The 13132-nt window shown below is 31.8% G+C and overlaps 1 long non-coding RNA gene across 1 annotated transcript in view; it reads left to right on the top strand.

Moving 5' to 3' along the window:
- Window positions 1-12830, top strand: part of LOC126951200 (uncharacterized) — a 66221-nt gene extending 53391 nt beyond the window's left edge. The window contains exons 4-7 of the long non-coding RNA XR_007724384.1: window positions 10489-10576; window positions 11124-11166; window positions 11807-11998; window positions 12653-12830. This is a non-coding gene — a long non-coding RNA (uncharacterized LOC126951200). The remainder of the gene's footprint in view (window positions 1-10488; window positions 10577-11123; window positions 11167-11806; window positions 11999-12652) is intronic.
- Window positions 12831-13132: the final 302 nt, after the last annotated feature.

Genomic DNA, 13132 nt, shown 5'->3' with positions numbered 1-13132 from the left:
ATAACTGTCCAATTTTCATTCTAGTATGAGAAGAGTTTTTATCAAATAATTTAAATGGCACCTAAAATCCAATTATAAAAAAATTCATGGTAATATCCAGAAACTTTCTTTATATGTATGTTTTATTGTACTGTAGATTTTCTTGAGCTTGCTTAAGAGAAATGGTCTGCAATCTGGGGCTATCAGTATTTAGGAAACAAAACCGAAAACCTAGGTAAAGTACCAAAGAGCATACAGAATTGAAGTTGCCACGTAGTTGTTGCTCAAAATGTTTTATATTTGTTTAAATTTGAAACTGCAATTTTTGTGTAGTAGCACTTCTAATTTTGGTCTATGTTGAATTAGCTCACTGTTCTGCCATGTTGAGGCAAACAGATAATGATCCCAGAGTTCGAAGAATATAAAAGCCAAACACAAAAACAAATTATCTATAGCATCCATAAATGCTGCATTCTTAGCCCTTTTGAAAGTACAATCCATGGGATCATTTTTCAAATAGATTAGAGCTTTTAGTAGGTAAAAATTACTAAATTGTTTGCAAAATTTTTTTTTCAATATGCAGATATTTATCTATAAGGAAATGTGCCAAAGATTAGAGATCACACCGCAGTTGGTGAAAATGTTTCTCATCAAAATTATTTAAAGATCTTCTGGCATAAATATGGTCTGATATTCTTACTGTTGGGGCAGAGATCAGACTACACTTGTAGTCCTTCCTGGGTGATGAAGAGCTGATAGAATTGGCCAGAGTTTCTTTACTCTGCTGGGAAAGTTTGTTTTGGCAGTGTTGATGGACACCGTGGATTGTAGGTTTCCTAAAGGATAAAATGAGCCTGGGCTTGATTTTTAGAAAGCAGATTGAAAAAACCCACCGTGATGCAGTCTCAACTTTCAAATTTGATTAGCTGTGGGATAATTACTATTTCCACTTCTTACAGTATTAACAGTTACCAGTTTCTATTTTAAGAGGGTTTTTCTGTCAAAATAATACTTCAAACACTAGGAAATTTAGATAGAATGAGTGTATCTACTTGGCTATTAAATACAAAAATAGCCTTAGTTAATGTTATTTAAAATTGCCTCATCACAGTTTCCTCGTTGACAAAGTGTGAATTAAAACAATAGTGCCTTTCCTTATAGGTTTGTATGTGAATCAGGCAAGTCAGAATTGTGCCATACACCTAGCACATATTCAATAAACAATATTATTTATTGAATTATTCAATTTTAAATTGTTTTGGACTTTTCAAGCAATGCTGTGCCATTTTTTTCTTTGTATAATGTCCTTTTAAAATTTTGGAGGGGGCGTTTATGACTTTTTTGGCATACAAAAACTGATTCACAGAAAATAGAGTCTCAGATATGAAGCAAGTCAGGTTGATTAGACTAGATGGGATGAGATATGATATCCTGATTAGTAGGAAACCAAAAAATGGTTAGTTCTGTTTCAAAATTCATTTGTCTCGCTGATTGGCATGTAGACCTAAAAAAATGGTCATGAACTGACTTGCTCACTTTTCAACTAATTTACGGATTATAAAAACTTAATGACCACATGCTGTTAAAACTCCATTTAGAAATGAGCAATTGATTATGTGGCACATTGCAATTCTTAAGCTCTCTTCATTAGTAAGGAGTGTAATCTAATCACATTTGCAGAGCTAAAACTATGCCTTTGAATAGACGGATAGTTTGGAACCAGGAGACTTGGTCCTCCCTGATTGTCAGGGTGAAATACTTACCTCTATTCAGCATCTCACAAAGGCCTTTCTTCTGTGATCTCAGAAAATCATCTAGGCCAAGGTGTTAATGGCTTAATTATACTTAACAGTACTGTTTTCATTTGAAAGGAAAAAAAAAGCCTATAAACACAAAAGTGGAATAAATAGCAGCTCAGGAAGACTTTCAGTAACCTAGAGAAAAATTTTTTTTGGAGGTTGGATTATTTAATAGATAACTGCTTATTCATTCTTTTTCTGTATATATGTACATAAAATGTTTACATATAGATATACATAATATATACACACACACATATATATCATGAATATATGCTATGATAAAATGTGTATTTTTATATATGCATATACCTCCCCAGCCTCCAGCCTCTACATATTTATAGTCTGATCATTCCGGGATTCAAACACTGAATGTTTGAATGTCTTGGAGAATAACTGAAGACTCTCCATACTGGGCAGTTGGAGATATCATGTGTGGAAATTGTTGAGTTTAAGACTCCTCTGTTTTTCTTTGCCCCACTTTGGGAGTTTAACTGTATGTATGCTCTGTCATTACTCAGCAAATAATGAGGATGTCTATGCAGATGTCTGGAGCTCTTTTTCGACTAGCTGTTTTCTCCCTGGAAGTCTGCTGTGTGTATTTCAGCCAACTCCACCTCCCCAAATCCTATGGTATCTGGCATTTACTGTCATTTTGCTGGGTTGTGTAGCCTCTAGCATCACTTACTGTTTTGTGAGTGATGTTTTTCTAAAAATTAAACTCTGCAAGGAAAGCAAATATGCAGTTATTTTCCTCAGAGAAATAACTTTGTAAACTATACAATTGAGTACAGTCTGAGAATTTATACCAACTTTGTGGAAGAGAAAATTAGTAAAGTTTAGTTAATTATAATAATTTCTTTTTATTGAAAAAAGAATTGATGTATGTCCCAACAGAACCACATCACACACATTTTTTGCTCCAAATTATATACAGGAGTAATTGTGAAGATTAAAGTTATAAAAATGGATTCTGGAAGTCATATTAAAATATCCATAGCCATAAAGTAATATTTCTTATATATGTTATAGTTACACATCTCTCTCCTTTTGTATATCTCATAAAGTTGGCTAAATACATATTTTAAATCTTTTAAATTAAGCCCACCCAAATGAAGTACTCAGTGGAGTATTAGAGGTTTTTCTTTCTTTTTTAAAGTTCAAACACAGAGTTTAAATTGTGTTCTGTGTGATGTTGGTGTTTCTGATGGAGGAGAGTCATTTAGCATTAGAAATTTTGAAGGGTGCCAAGTTTAACTTTGCAATTTTACTTAGGGTAGGACTTAATATATATTTCATCTCAATGCATAAAAACATGAGTTTTGTTGTTGTTGTTGTTGTTGTTGTTGTTGTTTTTCACTTCAATAACTACCTGAGGTGTTTGCCCAAGAAGAGTAAAAGCTTCGATGGGACAGGAGAAAAGCAAAGGATGGCTTTTGATTAAACTATTTTGCATTAAGTAGTAAATGATTGTTTGAGGCAATGATAGATTTGCATATGAAATTATTTACCTTAGTAACTCAGATAAATGCATCTGTCTCTGTCTGTCTCTCTTTTTTTTGATATCATATCTAGAGCACATCTTTAATCAATTTTAATTACCCATTTTCCTTCTGAATTTAATATATATGGAGATGAAAGTTCTAAATGGTTTTAAACTGTTCAGCTTTCTGGCAACAAAATATGTAAAACAAAGAGCTGATTTAAACAGTAGAAATGTACCTACATTATTAATTATTACCATTATTAATATCTTTATATCAATAATTGAGCTCTTACTATCTATCACTGTCATAGTAAAGTTATAGTGGGGTGTTCATCCTTAAGAGATCTTTAAAGCCCTCTTGGAAACTGATTATTTCTTTCCATTCACAAATGTTGAATGCATTCTAGAAGGAGTTGAAAATTCCTATTAATCAATCTCTAACAATAAAAAAGTTCTGGTACATTGGATATATTATTTGGCTTGTCCAATGTAAAGATTGCATCTATAAATATTGCTAGCTATCTGGATTACTCATGCCCAACTGCACTTTTAATTAGTGTATTGACTTTTTAAATTTTTTAAAAGTGTTATTATACATTCATGAAATTACATTCTATGCTCATTCAGAATGAAAATGTTCTTGTCATTTTCCCTCTGTCACTTGATGACCAGCATTTAAAATAGGCAGAAAGTATACACAAATTTCAGTGATAATTTATATCAAATAAGAATACTGCTTTTACTTTTATTTCTATCTTAGAATAAAATTTGTTAGAAATAATCATTTGAAGATAGGGGTTCAAAACAGTTTCTAAAAGTAAAATGTGTCTTTATAATAACACAGTTTATTGGATTTTAATATTCCATTGATCCAATAACTTACTCTGAGCTCCTTTTTTTTCTTATTGGAAAAACAAATTTTCTCCTTAGCATTCACATGTCCATTAAAGAGTAAATTTTAAACTCATATAAAGATAGTAAATATCATGGAAAGTACAGTTACAAATAGCATATGTCACTTAATAGAGTGAGGGGCTGAACTGTGCAAAGCCAATGTCTTTATATTAAAATATGATTTATTAATTTAGAACATGTTTGTTGATTTTCCTCACAGTGTATAAGATATACTCTGGTGTATAGGACAATTTATGTAAAAGAAATAAGGTATACATACACATAACTATTAAACAAGATTGGGTTTTCCAAAAACAGATTCAGAGGGCAGGCCATCAGAGTAAGGGGCATGACAGTTCCTTTCTTGCTTTGCAGTGAAGGTAAAATCTGATCTTGACTTGAACAGAATCTGGATGTGGTGATGATAGGAGGTAAACAGGGCATTACTAGCAAAGGAGACAATTTTATCAAAGGTACAGAGCCTGCTATTTATGAGATATTTACTGGGATGTGAGATTTTGATTAGAAGCCAAGCTGAATATAATGAAATAGCAGAAAGAAAGGCTAAAAGACAAGTGGGACAGATCAAAAAAGGATTCGAATAACAGATTTAAAAGTTTGGTTTTTACCCACTAGGTGATGAAGAATGACTTTAATAATACAAATGAATACTATTGCTTAACACCTACTGAATTATTACTCGATGTCAGGTCCTATTCTGAGTGCTTCACATGTATTAGCTAATTTCTTTCTTTATTATAGCAAATGAATTTATTGTGTATATTTAAGGCATACAATATGATGTTATGGGATATATATGGATAGTAAAAGGTTACGATAGTATAGCAAATCAACATAGCCATCATCTCACATAGTTACTCATTTTTTTTGTGATTTTTGTGACAAGAGCAGCTAAATTTTCATTTAGTATGAATCCCATGTACAGTGTAATTATATTATCTATAGTCCTCATGTTGTACATTGGATCTCTAGACTAGTTTCTCCTACACATCTGCTACTTTGTGTCCACTGAACTGTGTCTCTCCATTTCCTGACCCACCCCTGGTAACCACTGCTTTGTTCTCCATCTCTGTATACTTGAATGATTTTTGTTGTTGTTGTTGTTGTTTTGTTTGTTTGTTTTGGATTCTACATATAAGAGAGATCATGCAATTTTTTTCTTTCTGCATGTGGCTTACTTTATTTAGCATAATATCTTTCAGGCTTATTCATGTTGTGGCAATTGACAAGTCTAATTCTCAATTCTTTTTTGAGGCTGAATAATACTCTATTGTATACATGCACTGCAGTTTCTTTATCCATTCATCTGTTGACAGACACTTAGGTTGTTTCCATATTGTATTAGTCAATTTTCATGCTGCTGATAAAGACATGCCCAAGACTGGGAAGAAAAAGAGGTTAAATGAACTTATAGTTCCACATGGCTAGGGGGAGCCTCACAGTTATGGTGGAAGGCAAGGAGGAGCAAGTTAATGTCTTACATGGATGGCGACAGGCAAAGAGAGATCTTGTGTAGGGAAACTCCTGTTTTTAAAATCGTCAGATCTCGTGAGACTTATTCACTATCATGAGAACAGCATGGGAAAGACCCACACACATAATTCGATTACCTCCCACCAGGTCCCTCCCACAACACGTAGGATTCAAGATGAGATTTTGGTGGGGATACAGCCAAATCGTGTCACGTATCTTGGCTATTTTGAATAATTCTGCAATGAAAATGGGAGCAGGTATCTTTGTGAGTCAGAAATTTCACTTCCTTTGAGTATGCACTGAGAAGAGGGATTGCTGGGGCATGTGGTAGTTCCATCTTCAATTTCTTTAGGAACCTCTGTAGGATTTTCTATAATGGCTATACCAATCTACATTCTCACAAACAGTGTACAAAATTTCTTTTTCTCCACAGTTCGCTCTATGAGTTGATTCTATAATTATCCTTAGTGCATAGATAAGGAAACAGAGGTCCTGAATAGTTTAGAATCTTGTCCTGTGTCAAACAACTACTAAACAGTTGAACTCAGTCTTTCTCTGGAGCAACACTGTCCAGTAGAACTTTCTGTGATGATGGAAATGTTCTGTATCTGTGTTGTCTGTTATGGCAGCCACTAGCTCCATGTGGCTGCTGAGCACTTGAAATGTGACTACTGTGACTAAGGAACTGAATTTTAAAAGTGATATTTAATATTGATTAAGTTACATTTAAATAGCCACACCTTGCTTAGTAGTTGGCTTACTGAACAGCAAAGTTCTGGAGTATACTCTCTTTGCCATTACATTTTTGAACAGAGGAGAGAAGTTCTTCCAATGATGCTATATAGCAGCACTTTCCAAAGCATCTTCTATGGAGCACTGGTGCAGGAGATGATCTCACTTTAAAAAGTTTAAGGTCCAAGTAAGAGAGGGAAAAACTGCATGGTATTTTCTCTTATTGAAAGCTCACATTCACAGTAGGATATTTTAGCCTCTGTAGTAAATACATGGATTTCAACTTTAAAAAACGTCTAGTTTTTCCCTAACTTATTTGGCCAGAGACTTTTATTCACCGAACACAGTGAATTAGTATTTTGCTTAAGATATTTTGAGGCAATGCTGCTCTAGGATGATTAAAATGGCAGTGGGAATTAGGAGGCATTGCAGTGAGGAGAGACCAAAGTCTTCATAGCCATGCAGCTGATTACTGAATGTGGCTTGGTGAAAATTAATCAGTATTTTAACTGGGCATATGACAGCAAGAATGGAAAGTGGTTTGTGTCTCTGTGTGTTTGTGTGTGTGTGTGTGTCTTTGTATGTATGGGGTCTGAAGTGGGAAGCATGTATATGAAGTTTAATAGAATTTCAAGTTTTATTAGCTGGGAGGATGGCTTGATGTTATAATCAGGTTGAAGTGTTTGTAGAACAAGTACACTTAGCAGATATACTAGGTATATATACAGGCATATCTAGTAGAATGTTTGAAAAATGTGATTTGGGTCTAGACCATAGAAGAGGGGATGTGGCTGTAGGTGGAGATTTTGGAGTCATCTACCTAGAGGGGCTATTTAAAATGTCCAGGATGAACAAAATTGCTAAGAGGAAGTGGGCAGACAGCAAAGAAGAGGACCAAACATAGAACTTTATATTAAGAGCGTATTTGTCAATTAATGTAGCTTAGGAATTCTATGTGAGTATGTGTTTGTATGTGTACATTCTATTTAAAATATTCTGACATAAGAAATAGTAAAGTTCCAACAAAACTTCCAGAACTAACTGTATCTTAATTTTATTATTTAGTGATAAATTTTCATGTCCAATTATCTCTTTTATTAAGAAGTCAATAAATATACACTGAACACTTACTATATATCAGATATTGTTTTAGGTGTTGTGGGTACATCTTTGAACAAAAAGAAAAACCTTTTTACATTCATGAACATAACATTCGCTGAAGATTTTCTAGTCCTTTGACTTACTCAGTTTTAGCAATACCTAGTTAGGAATTTAGGCAACAATATTTTATCAAGTATATGTTTGTTATCATTTTTGAAATGTATGTAAATTATTAGTAATTTAATGGGAAAGCAGTAAAAAGCATCCACAACTTTAAATGGAAAAATGATAAAATGCACTTCTGCATAACATCTCTATTGAATTAAAAATATGAAGAAATAGGCTAAATTTGAGCATGTAGGACTGTGGAGCTTATAGCAATAATCTTTTTGATAAAAGTCAGGCATAATAAATAAACAAATAAATAAATAAAGCCATTAAAACTTTTCCACTGGAAAACATTTCCTTAAACAAGAACAGAAAATGCAGGTCTGAGAATGGCAGACCCTCAGCTCATGATTCTAATAGCTTTCCCTCACATTCTACTTAATTACTTTTATAAATTACATTAGAGAGGTTTTCATGAAGCATGAATCCTTACTTGTTTAATTAGGAAGTTAATGTCATAACATGATATAATTTATATATGTCCCTATAAGTTCATTATATATTCTTATTTACTAAATATAAACTATGTTGTAAGTTATATATAGCATATAAATATGTAAATACATGTTATATAATTATAATGAATATTTATATAAATATACGTTATATAAATATATTAAAACTACAACATTTCATGTTATAAGTTGAGGTAAGGTACTAAAAAGTAAAAAGAAAAAAATAATAGCTTGTTATAGAAATATTTAATCTTCATAATTCTTCACTCTGTTTAAGAAACATTACCATTAAAGGAGAAATCTATAAGCTTCTCGTCCCTCTCTTTATCATTTTAGTAAATATGAACTACGTATTAAGTTAAGGGACTTCCTTGAAATTTACACATCTTCAGGATCATTATACTAGCCAGGAGATGGCACTAATGCACTTTGTTCTATCTTCCAGAAAGTAACTCTATAAGCCAAAGGTTACCTCAACAATGCATTATGAAATATTGTGTAAATTAAACATTTTGTTTCATTCTACTTTCTACCCTTCAGTTATTTATGCTGCGTGTTAAGATTAGTGTCTATATTAAAAGCTCAATTTGTTTTAAGTCAGGAGCATAATATATGCTTTAACCAAATGAGCTGTTTCATTTTGCAATTTAATAAATGGTCTAGCCTAAAAAAGAAGAAAAGGAAAAATATTTAAGTATGGAAAGTTCAGAGGTTAGTAGATTTGTAAATAATAAACTGCATAGATACCAATGGGGATCAAACTCTACCTAATTTAGGCTGGGGATAATGATAATGTGAGAACTGCTGTGGCTATTAATTTCCTTTATCACTTGTAATTCTCATAGTGTTAGTGGATACATTTTTTTTTCCTTCTGAAGAAATTTGACTTTTCACATCTAGTAAGTATGAACTAAAAGTATCTGAGACAAGTCTCAATCAATTTATGAAGCTTATTTTGCCAAGTTTAAGGATGAATCCATGACACAGCCTCAGGAGGGCCTGATAACATAGGCCCAAGGTGGCTGGGATACAGGTTGCTTTTATACATTGTAAGGAGACATGAGACATCAATCAATATGTGTAAGATGTACATTGGTTCAGTCTGGAAAGGTGGGACAACTCGAAGTGAGGACAAGCGTTGGGGGGGCTTCCAGGTCATAGGTAGATAAAAGACAAATGGTTGCATTCTTCTGAGTCCTTGATCAGCCTTTCACTGAATATACAATTTTTACGTGAGAAGGGGGTAAGGTAACAGTCTCTTATGGCTTAGTCTGGCTTAGTGAATCTGCATTTTTACCTAAACAATAAGGCAGAAGAATCAATCAGGTATGCATTTGTCTCAGGTGAGCAGAGGAATGACTTTGAGTTCTGTCCTTTGTCCTGCACCTGTGAAGATAAGCGATCAATTTACATTGCCAGTGTGAAATTCAGCAGAACTATTTTAGGGTAAAGATCTTGAGGCCCACAAGGAATTTCCTTGCTTTCCTGTCTTGCCACTAAACCTAATTTATCAAAATAACCTGTTTTGGGCCATGCTCTGAGCCTGCATTCTTTCTATAACTTCAAAATGGTATATAAATTTCTGTACCTTTCTGGTGGGTTGGGTCATCATATTGAAGGCTCTCATGTATACACATTAAATAAATGTGTGTGCCTTTCCTCCTATGAATCAATATGCCTCATGTCAGTGACTTTTCAGCAAAACTTTAGGAGGCCAAGCCCCCACAGTTTGCTTCTTATTATTGAGCTTTGATTTTTTTTTAATACATATGTTCTAGGTAGATATACTTTATGAGTTATATAATTTATAAATATTTTCCCATTCTGAGGTTTACCTTTTCATGCTCCTTAGAGTGTTTTAAAGAGCAGAAGTTTTTATTTTTGAAGTTTGTAATATGAATTTTTTCTTTTATGTATTGTGCTTTTGGTGTAATGACTAAGAAATCTTGTCCTAATCCAAAGGAAAAATAATTTGTTCTATGTTTTCATATAGAAATTGTAGAGTTTTAGGTTTTATATTTATATATATTACTCAGTTTGAATTACTTTTTTATATGGTTTAAATTTTGGATCCCAGTTCATATATTTTTGCATGAGTAACCAATTGTTTCTGCACCATTTGTTGGTAAAATTCTTCTTTCTTCGCTGAATCACCTTTGCAGCTTTGTAAAAAATTATTTGCTTATATATTTGGAGGCTATATCTGGGCCCTACTTTGTTCTGTTGATCTGTTTGTCTATCTTGATGTCAATGTTACACTGTGTTAATTACTGTATTTTTGTAATGTCTTGAAATAACATAGTATATTTTTCCAACTTTATCTTTTTCTAAGTTATTTTGTTTATATTCCAAATCATTTGCATTTCTAAACCAATTTCAGAATCAGCTTCTTAATATCTACCAAGAAAAACCCCAACAAGACAAAAAACAAATCCTGCTGGATCTTTGATTGTGATTGCATTCTTATGGTAGGAGATGAGCCCGTGATTTTAAAGTTTTTCTTCTTTTCTCACTAAATATCTCACTAGATATCTAATGTTGTGCATTTTTTTCTAATTTCTACTTTAGTGACTTCCCGTAAATTGTTATGTATTTTATTTTTGTTTTCATTAAGATCAAAAGACTTTTTAATTTTTCATTTAATTTCTTCTTTGACCCATGTGTTACTTAGAATTGTGTTTTTTCAGTTTTTAAATGTTTGGAGATTTTCCTGATATATTATTCTTATTTATTTCTAATTTATTCCACTGTGTTCAGAAATTATACATTGTATGACTTAAATCCTTTTCAATTATTTTTATGGAAAAGAATATCTTTCTGCATATACTTGCGAAGAATGTATAGTTTGCTTCTGTTGGATAGAGTATTTTATAAACATAAATTAGATAAAATTGATTGTTAGAATTGTTCATATTATTTATATTCTTACTGAGTTTCCATTGTTCTGTCAATTATTGATATAGCTTTTTGAAATCTCTGACTATATTGGATGATTTGTCTGTTTTATCCTTGCAGCCTATCAGTTTTTGCTGTATGTATTTTGAAGCTCTGTTATGAGGTATATAAATGTCTAGAATTATTATGTCATTTTAATAACCTGCTTGTCATTATGAAATTAACCTCTTAATATTTTTATTATAAAATTTACTTTCTCTAATATTAATATAGCCAGTCCAGATTTGTAGTTATTGGTAGCAGAGTATATATTTTTTACACTCTTACTTTTAGCCATTTTTATTTTTGTATTTGAATTGGGTTTCTTATAAGCAACATATGGTTTGTTTGTTTGTTTGTTTGTTTTTTTATCCAACATGACAATCTCTGACTTTTAATTGGGGTATTTAGACCAATTACATTTAATGTGATTATAGATGGGGTCAGTTTCATTAAAGGATATATCATGTTGAAGGTATATATCTGCAAAATAGATCTTTGGAATTTCTTCCTTTTATCCTTTCTTAAGCTGGATGTGGTTGACATATTATTTAGTTGCATAATTATCCCTGCACCTCAGCTCATATATTGAATGACCATATGACTTATCATCCAAGCCAGCATACTTTTGAGAATGAAAGGTGTTTTATTAATTATATTTTTGGGATAATTGGTAAAAATGTTAGAAAATCCTGATCAAACAAGGTAATACATTCTCGTTTTTATAATTTTATATATCTTTCTTTGTGTGTCTGCTTATACAGACCTTTTGAGTGAACATGAAGTTTGAGAGGGCAGGCTTAGTCATCATAGACTTATCATCTCATGTTTACTGATACTAGTGTCAATACAAGGTTATATGGAACAATGTAAAGAGCAAGATTATCAGACACCTGCAATTTCAGCAGTGCACGTTTGTCAAGAGTCACTGAAGAATATAAAAAGACAAAGTAGAGGTTCATTTATCCCATGTTAATAAGAAAAGTTATGGAATTTTGGAAAATCTTAGAGATATATTTTAATTAAAAAAGAAATCAAACCGATCTTTTTTGAGTTATTAAAGTAAAATATCTAATTCAACACATTTTATACTTTGTAAAAAATATTTTAACATTGTATACATATTTTTAATGTGATTATATGTATGAGCTTATAAAAGTGTACATATAAATAAGTGAAAACAATAAATGCATTATCTTAAAACTTGCAAAATTCTCAATCATATATTTTATGATACATAGGTATCTAGAGACAACTGAGTATAAATAAGATCAGTTTTTCTTTGTTCCCTTCAATTTTATTTTACTCTCATTAAACTGACACACCATACAAACGAATTTCAGTATATTCCATTAATAATTTGTTTAATATGACCATTTATCTGTTAAAATTTTTTACTTAAAACATTTCCTGATTATAATATTTTTATAATCCTATGTTTTAGAAATTCTCTGAAAGCCTCCTTTTCATTAATATAAAACAGACCTTAAAGGAGATTAAATTTTCTCAATGGCAATAACTATGTTATTCTTACATCCATTAAAAATATTTCTTTTCAAACCCTGGAAAAGTAAAATAATAATTTCTGATTATCTTTATTCTTTCTGTAGACATCATTTTCATTGGTGATTAACGATGACAAATTTCTATAAAAAGGACTTCATTGAAAGTAGTGAAAGTTGTGTGTGAATAGCAGCTACTCGAGTACAAAGCTTAATTAGTACATATAGTAAGCGAAGACAGGTTTGTATCCATAAGTGCATACACATTAATGACAAGGTAAATAATTTTTGGCAAATAATTTTTTTCATTGTGAAATCAAATTTTTAACTATTAAAGTTTTTTCAAGCATAACTTTGATATTTCTCAAGTTGGTTAAAATATCATTTAACTTACATGTTCTATTATATGATTTTGAAACGAATTTTTGGTTCTGGAAACCATAATGTGAGACTATTTTATTACAAGGTATTTTATTCTCTGCTTAGAGACCACCCTCTTCTATCCTCACCCTTTGCCTAGCCAGTTTCTCATCCATCAAATACCAACTCAAACTTCAGTTCCAAGAATGACCAAAGAAAGTCTTCCAC

Source organism: Macaca thibetana, chromosome 3, assembly GCF_024542745.1.
Source record: "Macaca thibetana thibetana isolate TM-01 chromosome 3, ASM2454274v1, whole genome shotgun sequence".
NCBI classification, from domain to species: Eukaryota; Metazoa; Chordata; class Mammalia; order Primates; family Cercopithecidae; genus Macaca; species Macaca thibetana.
The sequence above is the reverse complement of the archived record's forward strand: the minus strand, read 5'-3'. Positions and strand labels throughout refer to the sequence as shown.